General features: G+C 45.0%; 1 protein-coding gene across 5 annotated transcripts in view; it reads left to right on the top strand.

Moving 5' to 3' along the window:
* The window catches only part of ATXN1 (ataxin 1), a 245,872-nt gene that overhangs the window by 43,183 nt on the left and 182,961 nt on the right, over window positions 1-19,728 (top strand). For all 5 annotated transcript variants that reach the window (XR_011246631.1, XR_011246632.1, XM_060023597.2 and 2 more), the window contains one exon: window positions 12,315-12,372. The gene's annotated coding sequence lies outside the window, so the exon portion shown is untranslated. The remainder of the gene's footprint in view (window positions 1-12,314; window positions 12,373-19,728) is intronic.

The raw sequence follows: 19,728 nt of genomic DNA, 5'->3' as shown, positions 1-19,728 counted from the left end.
TAAAATGTGACAGTTTTTCGGACTTGACGTGACCTTGACAATTCTGAGGAGTGCTGATCATTTTTGCGGAATGTCCCTCACTTGGGGTTTTTCCTATGTTTTTGTTATGATTAGAAAAACCCTAGCTGAAGGACATTCAACAAAATGATCAGTACTCCTCAAAATTGGTAAGTTGCCATTTTCATCGCGTCGTGTATATCAGGGGTACGTGCTGTCAACGTGACTTACCACTGTCGCTGTTGTCCTTGATCACCTGGCTGAGGTGATGTTTGTCCTGTTTCTGCACTTCAGAGTTACTCTTTTCACCCACACAGCCCCCTCCCCACACCTTTCATACTACACTCTTTGGAAGGAACCACACCTAGGGGCGGGGAGCTGCCTTCCACCTCCTTGAGGGTGTATATCTATTGACACATGAATTATTCCAAGTTCTTCTGCACAGCAGATTTGTCTAGTCTCCTCCATTTACTTATTTACTCAGTCATTTCTTTATATCAGTATAAACTCATGAGTGTTTATTTTATACTTCAGATTATAATCTTATACCAAGTTATTTATCTTGTTTCTTAAATTGTTCCATTATTGGCCATTGGTAGGTCTGTTTTCCTTTGATATGCCCCCATCATTGTGTTTTGGATTTTTTTGTTTTGCTTTGTTTTTTTCCTTCCTCCTTTCCTTCCTTCCTCTCTTCCTTCCTCTTCCTTCCTTCCTTCCTCTCTTCCTTCCTTCCTTCCTCCCTTCCTTCCTTCCTCCCTTCCTTCCTTCCTCTCTTCCTTCCTCTTCCTTCCTTCCTTCCTTCCTTCCTCCCTCCCTCCCTCCCTCCCTCTTTCCTTCCCTCCTTCCTTCCTTCGCATCCCCTTCACACTCATCTTGAATATTCCCTGCCCCAGTTCTACAATCTGCCATTTCTCCAAAGAGCCCTGGTTCCATTTACTGGGAAACGGTGTTAGAAACTAAGATCTGGGCACTGGGGCTTGCAGAAATTTCCTGCTCAACAAATATTAGTGTCCCTCCCTGCTGTGGAAGTTAGGTGTGTAGAGTAGTGAGCACCCTTGTGCCAATAGGTCCTCCTCCGTTGCTCATCGGGTCCTAGCTGGTGAGTCTCGCTCGCTGGGGCCCACTGGACAGTGTCAGCCCAGCTGGTCAAGTCAGTGGGTTTCATTCAGCTCAATCCAGGTCAGACTCTATGCTGGGCTAAGCGCTGTGAGACCCATCTCTGCCCTCATAGAACCCAACCCTCTAGAATCCAAGAGGGGACAGTATTATAAAAGTGCCACAGAAAATTAAAAAGCTAGTGTGATCGAAGAGCATTTGAGGCTTCTTACACACAATTGGGCTTGAGCTAGGTTCATTAGGATGGGGAGACTGGAAGGAAAGATGTGGACGTGTGAACAGATGTCTTTTAGTGCCTGAGAAGAGGCCTGGAATTAAGGAAGGACTTTAGCTTTGGGTTTATTTCAGATATGAAACAGGGTTTGTTGATCTTGGTGGGATGAAGGAAATGGGCTTCCGCCAAGGATGTGTTGGAGCCAGCTTGCACCAGTTCTCACGAGGAATATTGAGAACAGGCTGGCATCATGTTGCTAGCCTGAAGTCGGTCATGGTGGGAGCGTTTACAGAAATCTGCAGACGCTACAAACCAGGGCTCCTCTCTTCCCTCCAGCTGGTTATTAAACATTTCCCTGTTTACCAATGGCTTTAGCTATCTAAAAATCTGGTATATACCCTTGCCCTGAATTTATTATTTTCCTCCAGCAGTTTTTTTTCCCCCATGTACACATTTCCCTTCAGTGCTTTGAATTCTCTGACAGGAACTGTCAAAAAAAAAAAAAAAATGGTTACAACAGAGATGTGTGCCCTTGAACGAAAATTGCATTTTACATCATGTTGGCTGAAGCTCTGATAGTTAGAAAATGTTGTAGTTAGTTGGGATATTTGGGACCCTCTAATGGCCATTCTGGATAACTGAGTTAGAAAATGACCTAGCCTTCCCCCTTGTTTAGGGTAGGAGAAGATCCGTCATCACCTGAGGCTGGTCGTCAATGTCGTATATAAGCAACGTGGCTGTAGGACTTTCCTCCTTCCTTACGGTTGGGTCGACTTGAAAGAATCTTCCTATTTCTTATCAAGAATATGGGAAGAAGTGGTATCATCTTCCTTCAGTTGAGAAACCTGCTTGTAGTAGGTAATGCAGTCCTCTGTCAGCTTGACTTCTGCAAGGATGTAAGGATACTTGAGTAATCCCTGGAAGAGTGCTATGCACATACAGACAGTTTTCATGAGGTCACCTCTTGTGCATGGTCTATGGTATTGAGCATTGTGCAGAATTAGACTCAGAGAAGCTTACGTTTCAAGAGAGTCAACTAAAAGTGGTCAGACACCTGTGACCAAGGAGAGTGGGGTTAGGGAGGCCAACTTCTCTTATCATAGCTGGAGATTGTAAGTTTTCACCGTCATCCTCAAAAAGACAGAGTGGTGGGCTTCCCTGGTGGCGCAGTGGTTGGGAGTCCGCCTGCCGATGCAGGGGACGCGGGTTCGTGCCCCGGTCCGGGAAGATCCCGCATGCTGTGGAGCGGCTGGGCCCGTGAGCCATGGCCGCTGAGCCTGCGCGTCAGAGTCTGTGCTCTGCAGCGGGAGAGGCCACTGCAGTGAGAGGCCCGCGTACCGCAAAAAAAAAGAATAAAGACAGTGGCTTTGCCTTACTTACAGGGATTTCTTTTACCTTTCTTTGCTCTTTCCTATGTCCCTCCATCGAGTAGGTAAACTTTCCTTTTATTCTTACCCGTCATTGACTATACTCCGGATTCACGGTCATATTGAATCTCTGAGCTTGTAGCATTCAGGAGAGAATAGTGCAGGTATTCTGGCCATAGAACAGATCTTAGGTGCCGAGTTCACTCTGAGTCAGTGTTACCGAAAGTGGGGTCAGGCTGTTTGCAGCCACTCAGAAGCCAATAAAGAGTCAAGGTTGGTGGAAAGGAAAGTTTGCTTTATCTTGGAGGCCAGCAACCTGGGGGGCGGGGGTGGATTCGTGTCCAAAGGCCGACTGTCGACCCTGCCCTTGACAGTCAGTGGGCAAGAGCTGTTAAAGGGGAGTTTCAGGGGTGTGTAAGCAGAAGGAGGGGGCTGCATGCAGAAACAGCACAGGCAGCTCTGCCCGTCATCTTCTGATTGGTCACGGGGTGGTCTTATCAGCATCATCATGATTGTTTTAAGTACAGTTAAGCTTCAGTTCCAGGGTTGGTCTGTTCCATTTCCTTGAGGCCAGTTCTCGGAATGGTGGCAGCTTCTGTCATGGCTACAGGCTGGTCATCATGTAGTTAAACTTCTTCCACCTGGTGGGGTTTCAGTATCTACAAGACAGCTCAAAGGATATGGTTCAGAATATTATCTGTAGCCCTTGAGGAGGAACTAAAGGTCCTTGACTATGCTTAACGACTAAACTATTATTATTTGGTCCTATTTGACTGTTTGCCTTTGCTTCTGCATTTTCTCACTTCTCTGATTAAACTTATTCTTTGGCTAAAATTTTTCAACAGACAAAAGGCAGGTGGAGGCCATGGGGGAGGGAAGGACCATTGGGTCCTGCTCTGTTTCAATAGGAGCGCTCATATTCTCTTCTGGTCCAAATGATCCCTAGATGTGGAGGCTGTCAAATTGTAATTTTCAAGCCTGGTTGAAATTCCTCAGCTGCCTCCTGTAAACAAGCCCTCTCATCATGGCTGACTTGGACCTCCTTGGGATAATCTGGTCCAAAGAGATCACCTGAAAATCTCCCTTAAAGGGCCGAGTGATCACGACGAGGCTCTTCTTTTTCTAAAATCGTGGTAAAATATACATAAAATGAAATTTATTATTATTTTATTTAATTTATTTTTTTATACAGCAGATTCTTATTAGTCATCAGTTAAAATTTATTATTTTTTAGTGTACAGTTCACTGACAGTAAGTACATTCACATTGTTGTGCAGCCGTCTGCACCATGCATCTGCAGAATGCTTTCCATCTTCCCAGACTCAAGCTCTGAACCCATTAAGCACGAACTCCCCACGTTACCCCTCCCCTGAGCCCCAGCAGCCGTTCTACTTTCTATGAATTTGATGACTCTAGGTACCTCATATAAGTGGAATCATACAGTATATGTCCCTTTGTGACTGGTGTATTTCATGTAGCATAATGTCCTCAAGGTTCATCCATTTGTAGCATGCGTCAGGATTTCCTTCTTTTTTAAGGCCCCATAATATTCCATTGTGTGTACAGACCACGTTTTGTTCATCCACGATGGAGTGCCTCCACTTTTTGGGTTTTGTGAAGAAGGTTGTTGTGAACATGTATGTTCAAGTTCTTGCTTTCAGTTCTGTTGGGTATGTACCCAGAAATGGGATTGCTGGATCATAGGGTAATTCTATATTTAATTTTTTAAGGGACCGTCATACTGTTTTCCACAGTAGCTGTATCTGCATTATTTTATGTTCCCACCAGTAATGCACAAGTGTTGCAGTTTCTCCACATCTTGGCCAGTGAGTGTTGTTTTCTGGTTTTGTTTGTTTTAATAAGAGCCATCCTAAGAGGTGTGAAGTGGTATCTCATTATGGGTTTGATTTGCCTTTTCTTCATGATTAGTGATACTAAGCATTGTTTCATATGTTTGTCGGCCATTTGTGTATCTCCTTTGGGGAAACGTCAGTTCAGGTCCTTTGCCTGTTTTTAATCAGGTGGTTTGTTTCTTGCCCTCGCACAGGTGTCTCCCTGCTTGCCTAGATAGGGCGCTGCTTCAGGAGACTACTGAGCACGTATGCAGGGTTCTCTGGGGCAGCCTATTCCCTTTGCGAGTGTGTCATGCAGAGATAAATGCGCAGGGACTTGCCACTCTGAAAAACTCCATCTGACATTGAAAGATTTGCCCTTCCTGCTTATTGTGAAGGAAGTTCAATGGTGAATACTGCAGAAATGAACCAGTCACTGTTTTTGGATAGCGTGTGATATTGTCATCTGACAATTTTTAATAAGTAAAAATAAAATCTCTTTTGGGGAAAAGGAGGAAACAGAGACTCTGTCTTTTATGTTCCCAGTGTAACGATATTCTAGACCAGGGATTGACAAACTCTGGCCCATGGGCCATATCCCACCTCCATCTGTTTTTATAAATAAAGTTTTATTGGCACACAGCCATGCCCATATGTATAGTATTGTCTATGGCTGCTTTTGTGGTACAGTGGCAGAGCTGAGTGGTCTTGACAGATTGTCAGACCCTCAAAGGCTAAAGCATTTGCTGTCTGGCCCTTTACCAGAAAAGTTTGCTAGACCTTGACTATTCTGGACATTTAAGAGGTACCATTTTTTAAAATTTTTTTAAACCAACTGGGATTCCTTTTTTTTTTTTTTTTTTTTAAAGAGGTACCATTTTTAAAACATAGCATAGTGATGTTGATGGCTGACCGTTCACTCTATAGTGGAGCAGTTTGAGAGCTGTAAAGCTCACGTAGCTATAAGATAGTATGGCTTTTGAGAATTTACTGAACTCCAACTTTGTGTCCAGAACTGTGTTCTTTAATTAAGCCTTTGTTTTTGATTGGGGCAGTAACTTTCGCATCCCGCATCACCAGGGCTGCTTGCCGGACGTGACTGAGATGTTTCTAACACAGGCAGCACTTTTTAAAGTCATAGTGTCTGACACTTGCCTTTCCCCTGTGATAGTCCCTATTTATACTGAACCTTGGCGAAGTAGCTCTGATCTTCAGCTGCAGTGAGAAGAGTTAGACTGCTGGCACATGGCCCTGAAGTGTAGAACACAGAAAGCTTGCTGCTTTCACCCTAAAAATAGCATCGTGCTTCTTTTACCCCTCCCTCCAAGCCAGAGGTGCAGCCTTGCTAAGGCAGGGATGGCCAGTTTTGGAATTTAGAGGTGCTGTTAATTTGCTGATTTTGTTATGCCTTCTCTTGAACCTTTTGGCCGTTCATGCAGTGAACTTATGCTGATTGCTAGAAGAATGGTGAAGGTGTATGGGTACTGACTTTGAGGGGTTTATACAGTGTGTTTTGGCAATTCAAGAATATTAAATTTGAACGATTATATATAAAACCCTTTGAGATCATTGGAAATTCTAGACCTGCACACACACATACACTCATACTCACCCACGAACACAGACACCCAGGAAATCATAAAGCCAGGAGTGACATCTACCTGAAGTGACATCTGCATCTACCTGTGTCACTTTCTCACACAGAGTGGCAGGGTAACCATTTTGTACAATCCAAATAGGATCTCAATAATGGATGAATCTGGTGAAGTGTCACATTTTGCTGTAGATATAATATTTATCTAAAGGCAAAATAGAGTCCTTATCCCATTTCATAGAGTCTTACTGCCCCGACCGTTCGTGAAGTGATAGGCGTTGGTTTGTAATAGTGCCGATCTGTTGAAAACTTTGTAGCCATTTTCCTTTACTTTTTGAGGAGGAAAGCTGACTTCTTTTTTCCCCTGTAACCTAATAATCAGTATTTCTCTTCCAGATCTGGTTCTCTAACCTATAGTGATTTTAATTACTCCCCTTGGAAACCACTCCCAAAATACTCTCTCCTCCTTAAGTTACAGGCCTTAATGTTGAACGTAGTCTGGTGAGAATCCCTTTGCAAATGATTTTCTTCAGTTGATATGAGGGCAGTATTTCCTTATTTTTGTATTTGTATGTTTTACTCCCTATGAACAGATATCTACTGAGTTTCATGGTATCTATTTAATAATCATCTTTTCAATTTGTAGACAAGTTTTGGAATTCAGATATTGCCCTTAGAACAACTTGGGGGTCATTCATGCACTCAGTAAGCATGCCTTCTTATTTATGGTCCGAGGAGAATTCATTCATTTCTGCATATTTTGATTGTCTACTATATATGCCAGGGCTAGATGTTGGGAATACAGAAATAAATGACATAAATTCCCTGCTCTCAGAGCTGGGCCACAACTGAGTGGAGGAGATGCATACCCACAAAAATTTACAATGGAATTGGATTGTAGAGATGTGTACAACATGCAATATTAAGTCTGGAGAATGTGTAAGCCTACTTAAGTCTTTCTATTGAGTTAGACTGTGGACAAATGTATCAGATGAGAAACACATCAATATTTATTTACTCTGGGGTCGTAAATGGAAAAGTTGAATGAACTAAAGTGCATTTATTATAACCAATGGCATCCAGCAAGGCCACTGCCCTTGTGCCACTATTGTTCCTGTTTGTGTTTGGGTCAGTAACATTGTGTTTAGGTCAGATGAGAGTATGTTCCATCTGCCACGCTCTGATAGCTGAAGTAAAATGCTGATGGAGATAATTTAAGATCATCTCTGTGCTGTTGATTGCATGCTTGTGGCTCATAATCAGAATGATGCGAAGTAATTGTTAGAGCGACTTGCCGAGGCTACATTTTGTGTCACTTGCAACTGTCAGCACTTCGGTCCTGCTGCTCTGCCTGAAGAATGCTTGCCCAGCACCTGTTGGATGGCTAGAGCATGACCTGTCACTCAGTGTTGTGGGCGACTTTTGTTCTAACATCCTCACTTGCTGCCCCTGTATATTTTATAACCTGAAAAAGAAATACCTGCTTATTTAGTGGAAGCAAGTGCTGTCTTTTGTGTTTGACAGAATGCTATGTACTGGGACTTTCATGTAGACATCCACGTGCTCCGTGCCATGGTGCTCATCTCTTTTCTCTTTGGCCTTGAAACCCAGACAAACCTTGCTTCGAATTCTTGCCTTGTCACCTACTGGTTATATGACCTTGGCTAGGTCACTTGTCTTGAACCTTGTTTTCGTTATCTGCACAATGGGACTGTTTTACAGAGATTTTGTGAGGATTAGAGATAATAGATAAAAACTTGTCGGCGTAATTAGCTACCCACTAAGTGTAGTAGGTAATAATAAGGAATCCAGTGCTTACTTAGGATGACATTATACAATGGCAAGACAGAATTTTCCAAAGTCAGTAGTCCAAAAATATATTGTAAGTGTGGAATAGAGAGTATCAGTCCAGTTTTCCTGGCTAGGTCATATTTACCAGAGACACACAATCAGATGGGGACATTAGAATCTAAACCATCATTTTCCATGGCTGGGTCTGCTATACAGAATGTGCTCCGGGCCATCCCATGTACATCATCAAGGGATGCAAAAGCAAATTTAAGAATGTGTATCATTAGGTTTCCCTGCATAAAAGAGACGTTATATAGCATACAACACAGCCTGACCATGTGGTTCTCTCTCATGGAGAAAGCAGTGACCACAAGAGAGTGAAGCAAAGCAAAAATTTTGTCCCTGTAAGAAGTTCATGGTTAGATCTAGGAACATCTCAGAGACTCCTGAATTGTACCATAAAAAGAGACCTGTTAAAAGTAGCTCAGTCCATATTCCTTGATACAGTAAAGTCCCTAGTGGAAGTTGTTGAAGAGATGCTTTCTCTGATTGCATCCAGGGCTAAAATTTAAGGTCTGAGTTTTTATCTCCCAATGTTGATTCTATTTCTCATGGTCAAAATAGGACCATAGAAATCTCTTCTAAGAGCATGAGCCCCACCACAAATTGTCACTTTCTTTAAAAATTACATAAGCTGGACAAGGCATGAACTTTTGTTGGAAGGTATAGCGTGTGGAGGAGTTATCAGCTGGTTTCACAAATCAAGCTCCATGTTTCTCCACTTTTGTTCTCTCCAGGATTTTCCACTGGTATCTGATTTGGCATTTCTCTGCTGCCACAGTATGTCCTGTCTTTCTTTCTCTGCTGCTTCCTGGCAATCCCCCACCTCCTGCCTGCTTGTAGGAGCAGTGTTGGCAGTACTTTAAAGGGTTACATTCATAACTGGAGGAAGAATTCGCTCTAAACATTTTGCCGATTGTGGGGATACATTCACTTCCCCAGCCTCCCCCCAAAAGTAGTATTTTCCTGAAATGATGCTAGTCAGTCACAGTTATAGGTATGACAAAATTTTCTCAATCAAGGACAGCGCTGTGTCTGTCGTACAACTCAATTAAGCTGTATCACATATGTTTTTCCCAAACCAACCGTTCTCTTTGAGAAGGAAGTTAGATTAGAAATGTTGAGACTACATGAGCATTCCAACTCTTGATATCTTCTAAATATGATAAATTCTGATTTTTTTTAAGTTTTCAAGTTCATATAGCATGATTCTAATTTTCAGGTTCACTCAAGGGTTTACAATTTTCAGTTTACTTTTCTCTGTATCCTTAAGGCACTCCACCATAATCAGACTGAAAAACAGGGACACTTTTTGGACTTCAGACTTATCATTTCACTCTTGAAATAGGCATTTCTATCCACCAGTAGCCCTAGTCTTTAAAATGTTGTCCCCTTTCAATATACTGGATACTCACTGAATATTGTGATTTGTGATATCATTCTTCTGTGGTGTATGTACTAGTTTGTATTCTTCTCAGCTACACGCACTCAAACCAAAACACTATTTTGTTATGACTTCTGATATTTCTTTAAAAATATTTATTTGTTTGTTTGTTTATTTTAGCTGCGCCGCCGGGTCTCAGTTGTGGCATGCGGGATCTAGTTCCCCAACTAGGGATCTCTGCATTGGGAGCACAGAGTCTTACCCACTGGACCACCAGGGAAGTCCCCAAGACTTCTGACATTTATACAAGCTGCCTTTCTTCCTTTTTTTTTTTTAAACATCCTTATTGGAGTTTACTTGCTTTACAATGGCGTGTTAGTTTCTGCTTTATAACAAAATGAATCAGCTATATATATACACATATATCCCCATATCTCTTCCCTCTTGCGTCTCCCTCCCTCCCGCCCTCCCTATCCCACCCCTCTAGGTGGTCACAACAAGCTGTCTTTCTGACTCTTACCGAAAATATAGAAGCAAAAGAACCACCCACTACCACCCCAGGTGTAGTCATTTCTCACAAATGTGGGACACTGATAATCAGCAAATATGCATTTAGTGTTCCTTCTTTCAAGGCAGTACTCTTGCAGCTCTTAAACAATTAATGATGGAGATGGATTTATTCATGTTAAAAGAGGTTTACAATATAACAAGTAAAATATTAGACTGCAGAACAATACGAATGCTATCATAGAATGTTATGAATAAATTGTATGTATATAATTTTATTTATGTAAGTATATGCATGATATACTCTGTACAGTTGAGCATAGGAGAGAGCCTGGAGCCGTAGAAGCCAAAATGTTCAAAGTGATTATTCGTGGGACTTTTGCTGATTTATATTATTTGGGGTTTCTTCCTCCCTTATCTGTATTATCTGAGTGTTCACAGTAAATGGTTTTACTTTGTTCTCATTTTTCTCACCTCATTTTGGTGGGTGGAGAAAGGGAACACAAGCTCCCACATCTTTGATAAATCATGAAATTATAAAAAAGCGTGCTCTGTCTTGTCGGTTGTCACAGATCTGTAGACGTGTTGTGCCACACGGCGTGAAAGCGTTTTCTTTTTATTGAGTCTCTCCTGCGTGCCAAGCACCGCACTAAGAACCTGAAACATGATGTGAAGTCGGTACTATTGCCGCCATCATGCAAATGAGGAAAGGGTTCTGAGAGTTTATGTTACTCGCGTCGCACAGCTGGTGGGTGACAGAAATGAGACTCAGGCTCAGATCTGACTCTACGATCAGCGTTTGGGGTCTTGGTGAATCTCACTGTAGATCTCGTCTGCCTTGAGGATGAAAAGGTTAAGGTACGTGAGTGGATTCTAAAGCGTTGCTTTCAAAAGAAGGTGCTCAGAGATTTTACCAGCGTGGACCGTCTTTCACCGCTTGCCGTGTTTCCCTGTTAGAGTGTAAACTTCTCAAGGCAGAATCACGTGGTCTCAGTAGCCCTTAATTCTCCTCTCACAGGCTGGCGGTAGGGTAGGTGAGCTTCCCCCTGGGACTCTGCAGGAGAAGATTGCCTAGAAGATTCTGAGACGCCGGGTCTGGGAATCTCTGGCCAGTGGACACATCCTGAGGAGGAGACACTGCATACAGCCCTAGAGGCCTCAGTGCTCTTTTCCTTTTAGGGAAAAGGAAGGAAAAGCAGTGGCCTTCTTAGAGCTGGAGGCTGAATCCCCCATGCTCTGGGATTGTGTGAAATTTGCCAGTCTCGGGAGCTAGACTAGCACTGCCTCACCCCCTGCCGAACCTGCAAAGGCATCTTTAAAACAGTCTCTGGAAATTTTTAAAAACTTGGATCTTGAGTTTAGCCCCTTATGTGCTGCAGATTAAACGGTCCGTGGCTGTCACACTGCCTTATCTCCCTTTGTCTTACAGGCTTCCTCTTCCAGTACGCACATCATCTCGGTTCTTTCCCACACTTTATCTCAGACACTGTGGCTTCCTCACGGGATTACTCCGTCCGCCTGATATGTGGCCCCCGGTGCCTCTCTGCCAGTCCACGTTCCCGTAGGAGCTTGATTATAGATCCCCTTGGGATCGTGGACTTCAGTGCGGGATGCATGGAGTTGTGGGTGCCCCATTTTGGGAGAAGGCAAAGTGACATGATGGGATGCTCTGGTTACTATGAAGACATCTTCATTTAGCTCCACTGTGGAGGTGCAGACACGACATTTTTAAAGATCCTCCTAAAAAATGATTTCCCAGGCACCACAGTATACGTGGCATATGTATTGTACGGTCAGGCCATTCAAGATGGCTGTTCCCTTGCTCTCTACATCCCATGCTCGACCAGGCTCGGCTTCGCTCACATGACTATCCAATGCTCCTAATTATAGGCCTTAATCAGTAACTGCCTACGTGCTTGCCCCCGCCCTAGCTGCTGGTTTCCCTGGTAACCGATGAGCCCACCTGGCCTCGATTCCCCCTATAAATGGTAGCCTCCCTCTCCGCTGAGGAGCTAAGAGTATCGCCATGTTCTGGTCAGTGTGTGCGGTACACAGTGCGGGTGTCTCTCCAGGTTCTTTGTGTAGGACCCCCTTGCCCAGGAAGTCAGATGCCTCTGTCGCCGTCTGTGGGCTCTTCCGTCTGGAGGCTGGGTAAACTACAAGACTTGCAGACCTGCGGCGCCACGGCGCTCCTTTGTCAAAGATTCACGCATCTCGAGATAAGAGAACCATGCATGTGATTATTTTCTACATATTAATTAGTCAAAGCTCCGTCTTTAAAATTCAAGTAGTCAGCCGAGCAGTGGGCCGTCCACGTTCATCAGACATTAATTGCGCACCTAGTAAGTACCAGAGGGCCAGGCGCTGGGATTTCTCATCTCTCCGGCCTGTATACCTGTGCTGATTTATGGGATGGATTTAATGTTTTACTTTTAATCTCTTTCTCTTCCAGTTTTCCAAAGAAATTAGTCCGTTTTCTGGGTGAAGAGAAACCAGTCTGTTTTCACAGGGTGAGTAATCCTTTGACTCCTTTATATATATTTTTTACTCACGTTACTTTGTAAGCACTCATTCTCTGGGAGTTTTCTCCTACCTGGAACCAAGAGACTCTTTGTACTCATTACATTTCCCCTTCCCTTTGGAGGGGAGGGTTTCCCCTGGTGTTTTTCTGCCATTTCTTTTTGGCTGTTCACAGGTTTTGTCTCTTCTGAGTTGTTACCACCGTTACTATTACCTTGTTCAGTTTGCAGAGGGGATGAGGTAGGAAGTTTCTTCCCGCCCCACCCCCACCCCCGCAGTGGCTGATGCACAGAAACACGGCCGTGGGCAAGGAGAACCCATTCGTTTTGTTCATGTGACATACTGTTTTGTTTTAACACCACGACAGAGAATCATAGGATGTGAGCACTAGATGGGATGTTATAGCTCATCTAGCAAAGAAAGCCCCTATGTCCAGATGGGACAGCTGAGGCCCTGAGGGCTTCCCCCAACCCCGGCATCTGAGCCTAGATTATGAGAGAGGCATTTAACTCTCAGCTGCGTGGGGTCATGCCCTTCCCCATCACAACCCCACACAGAGCTGTCCTTTGAATCCCAGTACCTTCTGGGGATACAGAGTTACAGGCAGTTCAATCCGTTGTAATCCTGATAAACTAATGCTAACGTCCCTCTAAGGCAGGTGTCAGGAGTGATGCTTGTTGCTACTTAACTTTCTAATAATCACACTTGGTTACTACCAAGACAAGAGAGGTTGATTGCATGGAGGTACCCAGAACGTTCCCATTTTGGACCTCCTCTGAGAGGGCCTATTTTTTGTCTCCTTTGCACCTTTACCAAACCACCGCATTTGCAATGCCCCGTCACGTGCTGAGACTCCGTGGTCCACCTGCTTTGCAGCTAGACGCCGAGGCGCACCTGCAGGTGCTTGCTGGCCAACTGCAGAGCGGCACGCCCCCCACTCAGGGCTGTCTGCACCTGCAGAGCGAGGCTTAGCAGGTTTCTTGCATTGCTGTGCAAATTTGGCCCGCAGTCATAGACTCTCGGAGAAACATTTCTTCACTAAAAAAAAAAAAAAAATTATGCTTTGTACGTGAGGGCACAGTTGTGGGGTGTTACGGCGAATATACAAATATGGGATGCCAGAAGGTGAACCTACCTGTGGTTCTTTCGAGACGCCTGTGCCAGACCTGGCTCTGGATCATGTTCATTTAGGTTGATGATCCAGGTGCACTTATTTCCAGAACGTTCCATCTCCTCTAGAGATTGGCCCAAGTGTAGTATTGAGAGCCTGTGTCCGTTATTTTATCCCACTTGTCAACTTAAATCACTTTACCTTAACAAATGGGGGCTTCTCTTCTGCCCTCACTGGAGTCCCTGTAAAGGAACTTGACTTTCCTGCTTATCAGGGTGCAGAGATAGTCTGCTTTCTACCAACGCACTGTACGGAATTTAGGACATGGATTGCTGATTCGCTGAGAGACCGTCCGCCTGCGTATTACTCTAAAATTGATCTCTCCTGTCTCCCCATACTCCGTGTGCATGAATTGTGCATTATTAGAAGTGTGAGTGTTTCCATTTCCTCATCTTATCCAAGAAAAGCCCAGAAGGTTTATCCCCAGAGCACACCAAAGTATAACATGGGACACTGAGGTCTGCTGCTACCTAGGGAATCAAAGGGTCTCTGTGGAACTAAGAGATTGATAAAGACTAAAACAGGACACAGTTCAGGGCCTTAGGAAAGGGGGAATGTGCTAAATTCCTTGCCTATTTTGTGCTATTCTTTAAGTAAAGAATAAACTGGTAGAGAGGGGTGTGAGGTAAGAAATGGTAAAGCGATAAAATAAGTTCCACCTGAACTCACGCCGACCACTTGTGGCAACTTCGGTTTCCTGCTGGGTCACAAGTAGCTTGAAGTCGACAGTCAGGAGGTATCAAATCATTATCCCAAATACTACAAGCTGTTTGCTTTTACCAGTTGGGGGAAAACTAAACACACACCGAAGCCGTGAGTTTTCAAAAAGCAGCTCAGAGGCTGATCCCCACATCTTGGGTTTGTACCACACAGGTCCACATGCTGCACGCGGGTCCGCCTTGTAAAAACATGTGTCACTGGGCTCCAGCTCATGGTATATGCGGGGTGGCTGGACCCGGGAACAAGGCTGCTGTTGTTTCCAAGCTCGAACAGTGCTCGGCCTCGATGGTGTCCCTTTAAGGGAAATCTAGGGAAATGCTCTTGCCAGCGCTGGGATTTTATTTGCTAGAGGCCAAGTAGCAATGGCATGTGTTGGTTCCATAGCAACATGTCTCTGCAGCCAGAAAAAATATAATGACTGTGGCAGCCAGTGTATCCCGGGCAGGTTGAGCACAGCCCCGATGCCTCCTTTTATTTTCCACCTTATCCTGGCCCGCCTTTCCCCTCCTGTAGAGAGTGTGGGCTGCTATCTCTGCTATTAACACTTGCCTCCTGTCCCCACCGAGCTGGGGACTCGAGGAGGGAGGCGGTGTCTGTAGTAAAATTCTGCAGGGCCCCGAGTGTGCCAGCAGAGCTGGCAGAGCCTCCCTGCCTCAGCAAAGCCAAGTCGGCGGAGAGTCTGTCCTTTTCATCATCCCTGTGGCCAAGCAGCCCTGGCAGGGTGGCTCAGTGGGCAGGGTACTTCCTGTATATTGCGGTCAGCTGCTCCTGGCTGGAAAGGGGGCAGGGAAACAGCGGTGTGAGATCTAGGGAAACAGAGGACCCGTTTAATGTGCTCCACAGGGATTGAGGAGACCCCTCCCGGGGCAGAGTGCAGTGCCAGGCACGGTAGGGCTGCACCCAGAGATCAGTGCACGTGGCACACCTTCTAGGCGCTTCCACCAGAGATGCAGTTTCCAATTGCAGTCTCTCCAGTGTGTGGGGTTGAGGTTTTAACATTTCTCTGATGTTTTCTCTAAAATCCTCCATGAAACCATTATAATCACTCTTGATATCAACAGATGCTTTTTTCCCCCTAAACTCCTGAAACATTTAAAAAATCTTTACCATCTATTTGACATTTGGTTTGTATTTCCTTTTTTAATACATAATGCTTTGTGGGCCTGAACTCTTTCTAGTTAGAGGGTAAGGCCTTCGAGGTCAGGAACCATCTATCTTTCTCTTCATCTGTTTTTTATTTTTTGCTCTAACGCTCAGAACTGAGCTCTGTAGATAGTAACCATACATTAATATTTCTTCATGATAACATTATAGTCTCATCCAGTCTCATAAGGAAGCTTTGAGGCAAGTGTGTAAATATACTAAATTCTTTTAAATTCTTCAGAGAAAAGATAAATTCAAGAAATTCTTTAACTGCTGTGGTTTAAAAAAAATGTAGATATGAAATCACAAGGTAAGAATATCTAAAGACTTCACATTTCCTCTTCTTCCTCTTTGTGGCTACTGACCATGACCTGTGTACCATAGGGTTTCACAGTGGCACTGAAGTCATCCCCCCCGCCAGCCTTCTTCTCCCCCAATATTCACTACTTTGGTTGAATTAGCCTTACTATATACCTTTTGGGCCAGGCCTCTCAGTCAAACCCCTAGCCATGTCTTTGGAGCTATTAAGTAAGAGATTGGAAGGATTTTTCAATAAGGTGACAGGTTTGATAGATTAGGATAGTAGTTCCTAATTTAGTTTTGAGGTCTGTTGGAGGAGGGAAGGTTTTTATTGTATAAAAGCCTTTATCTTCAAAGAGTACTCTTCCCTTCCCAAGTCCTGAGCCAACTGAGAACCAATACAAGTGTAACCATAAGGCAGATGGAGCCAGGGTGCACCTCGGTGACTGACGACAGTTAACTGAGTTAGAAGTTGTATCTCAGGTTGGGAACCAAAGAGCTTCCCAACTCATTCTCTAGTCTGGGCTTGATCACAGTCTACCCGCAGGAAAGTTTTGGGTCTGCAGGCCACTGTCTGCGTGAAGAAGGAAGGAAAAAGAGACCCCAGTTCTATGCACAGCCCCCCACCCCGTGCTCAACATTTTAACTCTACCCAGTGGTGGATTAACCCTACCCAGTGGAGTTATTTTCTCAAGGAGAGGCATGGTCCACGCCGGGTTTAGCCTCCAGCCAGCTACCTCACTCCACATCCTTGGGAAAGAAAAAGGATGAAGTAAAAAAAGGCCAGGAGGGCTTTGAGAAAATCCTTCCCATAGAAAATAGAGGAATGGAGTGTGCTGTTGACCTCGGGCTCTGCTCTCACCTCTCACTCTCCATGCTTTGGTCCCCAGTCTCCCTCTGGCCATCTCACCCACTGGGTTTTCTTCGTAGCTCCTTGGTTCGTATATCTGTTTACTGGTTTATTGTTAGTCTCCTCTTTTAGAACGTTAGTGAAAGCAGAAGCCTCATCCGTATCATTGACTGCTGTATTGCAGTACTCGAAGCTATACACGCACATAGGAGGCATTTGATTAAACCTTTCAATACATTAAATGTTTTTATGCCTCTTCTCACGTTTAATTGCCTGGATGTCCTTGTGCCCCATCTTGCCTGGCACATACCTATTCATATCATAACACTCAGTTCATCTGTCAGTTCTCATGGACTCTTCCAGTTTCCTTTCTTCCAAGGGGAAGGAGCACCTTTTTGTTTGTAACCAGTTGCCAGGAGTTGTGTGCGCGCGCGCATGTCTGCATCTTCTTTGAGTGTGTACACCTGTGTGTGCTCTCTTTCTGGATATGGTTCTGTAACACTTAAGTTCACTTATTTGTTTATATATTTATCACCTTTACTGGATTGTAAACTCCTTGGGAACTGGGAAACCTTATGTCCCTGTTTCTGTAATACCTGCCATGTAGTAGGTGCTCAGTAAATGTAAGTGATATTAGCACTCTTTACCACATGCCAGGTACTGCTGTGTCTTAGTGCTTAAAACAACTTTCTAAGTACTTGCGTGTATTAATGTATGTAATCCTCACAACAACAAGCTTACCAGATACATTTTTTTTTTTTTTTTTTTGGTACGCGGGCCTCTCACTGCTGTGGCCTCTCCCATTGCGGAGCACAGGCTCCGGACGCATGGGCTCAGCAGCCATGGCTCACGGGCCCAGCCGCTCCACGGCATGTGGGATCTTCCCCGACCGGGGCACGAACCCGTGTCCCCTGCATGGGCAGGCGGACTCTCAACACTGCGCCACCAGGGAAGCCCCAGATACATTTTTAACTCTCACAGATAAGGAAACTGGGGCATAGAGAGTTGAGGTGACTAGCCTATGGTCTCACAGCTAGTCTGTTTCTATAGCTGTTACTGTCTGCTGATTCTCCGAGAAGGACCGTATAGACGGACGAATGAATGACTAAATGGGAACCCTAGAAGCCCAGATGCATATCGTTAAACAGGGCCACAGTAAGAAACGATCACCAAGCCAACCTGTGATTAGCCATGGTTGATGTAGGTCCCTGGATGAATCCCTGAAGTTTTATAGTAGCTATTGTGCTTAATCCCTAATTATCCATGCCAGCAGAGTGGTATTAGTTAATGGAAGTAAATAATTGTCATTATATTTGGGGGATTATTTCTTAATGGGAAGATTGTTAAATCATCAATTACGAGTTACAGTTGCTCTGTGTAAGGCTCACTGCTAAATTTGGGGAGAACTGGGAGGTCAGAGGAAGTGAGTTGGAGGGTGAAAAGGAGAACTCAGGAGTATAAACTAAGGTGGTCGTGTTTCACAGGCCCTTGCTTAATTGAAGAGGTACGATGACAGGTAAAGTTAAGGAAATCAAAAGAAGTAAAGGGCAGTCAATATGAGAATCACAAGGCATTATTACACATGATTAATTGCCAAATGGTGATAGTAGAGAAAATGCAAGTCATCGTGTTAGTCAGGATAGGATGGGCCTCATGCTTCAGAGAGGCAATCCTAAACTCTCACTGGCTTAACCAAGTAGAAGTTTCCTTCTCCCTCAGTCAGCATGCGCTGTGAATCTGGTGTCTCTGCAGGACACTGTCCTCCACGCATGGCTCCCCAATGCAGGCTGCATGGATCTTTTCATCCTACCAGCTAGAGACCTCCCTGTAATCACAGGGGGAGAGAGAAAACTTGGAGAATTACACGAGCGATGCAATGCTTCAGAGCTTTGCCCTGGAAAGGGCATGTACCACCTGCTATGTCCTAGACAAGGCATTCAGCCTTTTATACGTAAGCTCCCACCTTTCCAATCCTCAGGTTCCTTTTTGTGTTTCTCCCACCCAGCACACGGTAGGTGCTCCATGAGTATCTGTAGGGTGAAGGAATGAACGAACGTAGCGATGAATTGTCACTCGTGACTGATTGTGCTTGTAACAGGAATGCACGTGACGGCCCCCGAACCCAGACTTGGAAAAACTAAGCCTGGCTTGAAGATGTTGATTAAAATTAAAAGAGCATTATTTAAAAAAAAATAATAATAATAACAGAGCTGACATTGATTAGCCACAGTGCGTGGAAGATCATGAAGACATGAACAGATTAAATCCAACCTAGCTGGTGGTTGAGCCCTTGATAAAGCCCAGCCTTTCACGCTTCAGCCCTGTCCCGGCCCTGTCACTGTCTGTCCCCTGCGTGAAGTCACAGTTCATGTGTTACCTGGCGCCAGCTGCCCTTCTAGCCTTGTTCCTCCTGAACCAGGTAGAGATTACTGTCCTCATTTTAAAACAAAGAAACTGAATTAAGGGGAGGTTAACCTGTCCAGGATGCTGCCGTGATTCCAGCCCAGGTGTGTTCGACTGCACTGCACCGTCTCTCCCCTGCGTCAGGCTCTCTCGCACGTGCACCTGCTGCCTCCAGTCCTGGAGTCTGGCAGACGGCAGCATCCACCTCCAGGTCAATGGAGAAGGGGTTCCGGACAGGGGCAAAGCGTGGCTGAGCCCAGCATAGCAGCCGACTGTGAAAAATAGGTTGGAAACTCTGTGTGTGAATCAATATGGAAAGCGGTATGCTCAGAGAGAGTGGGGCAGATCGCACTGGAAAGGTAGGGAGGGGTCACAGCACATGTGTCAGACCAAAGAACGGGGCCTCTCAGCCACGTCTCCATGTGTTGTATTTGATCAAGAGAAACCTGAGGGCTTCCCTGGTGGCGCAGTGGTTGAGAGTCTGCCTGCCGACGCAGGGGACACGGGTTCGTGCCCCGGTCCGGGAAGATCCCACATGCCACGGAGCGGCTGGGCCCGTGAGCCATGGCCGCTGGGCCTGTGCGTCCGGAGGCTGTGCTCTGCAACGGGAGAGGCCCCAACAGTGAGAGGCCCGTGTACCGCAAAAAAAAAAAAAAAAAGAAACCTGAATGCTGGGAGTCCCAGGGATCACAGCCACTAACAGATTCCTAGAAAATGGGGCTTGTTTCTGGTTTGTGGGGGGTGGTCGGTGGAGATGGA

The sequence above is a fragment of the Delphinus delphis genome, chromosome 10, assembly GCF_949987515.2.
Source record: "Delphinus delphis chromosome 10, mDelDel1.2, whole genome shotgun sequence".
NCBI classification, from domain to species: domain Eukaryota; kingdom Metazoa; phylum Chordata; class Mammalia; order Artiodactyla; family Delphinidae; genus Delphinus; species Delphinus delphis.
This window is presented reverse-complemented; position numbering and strand designations above follow the sequence as displayed.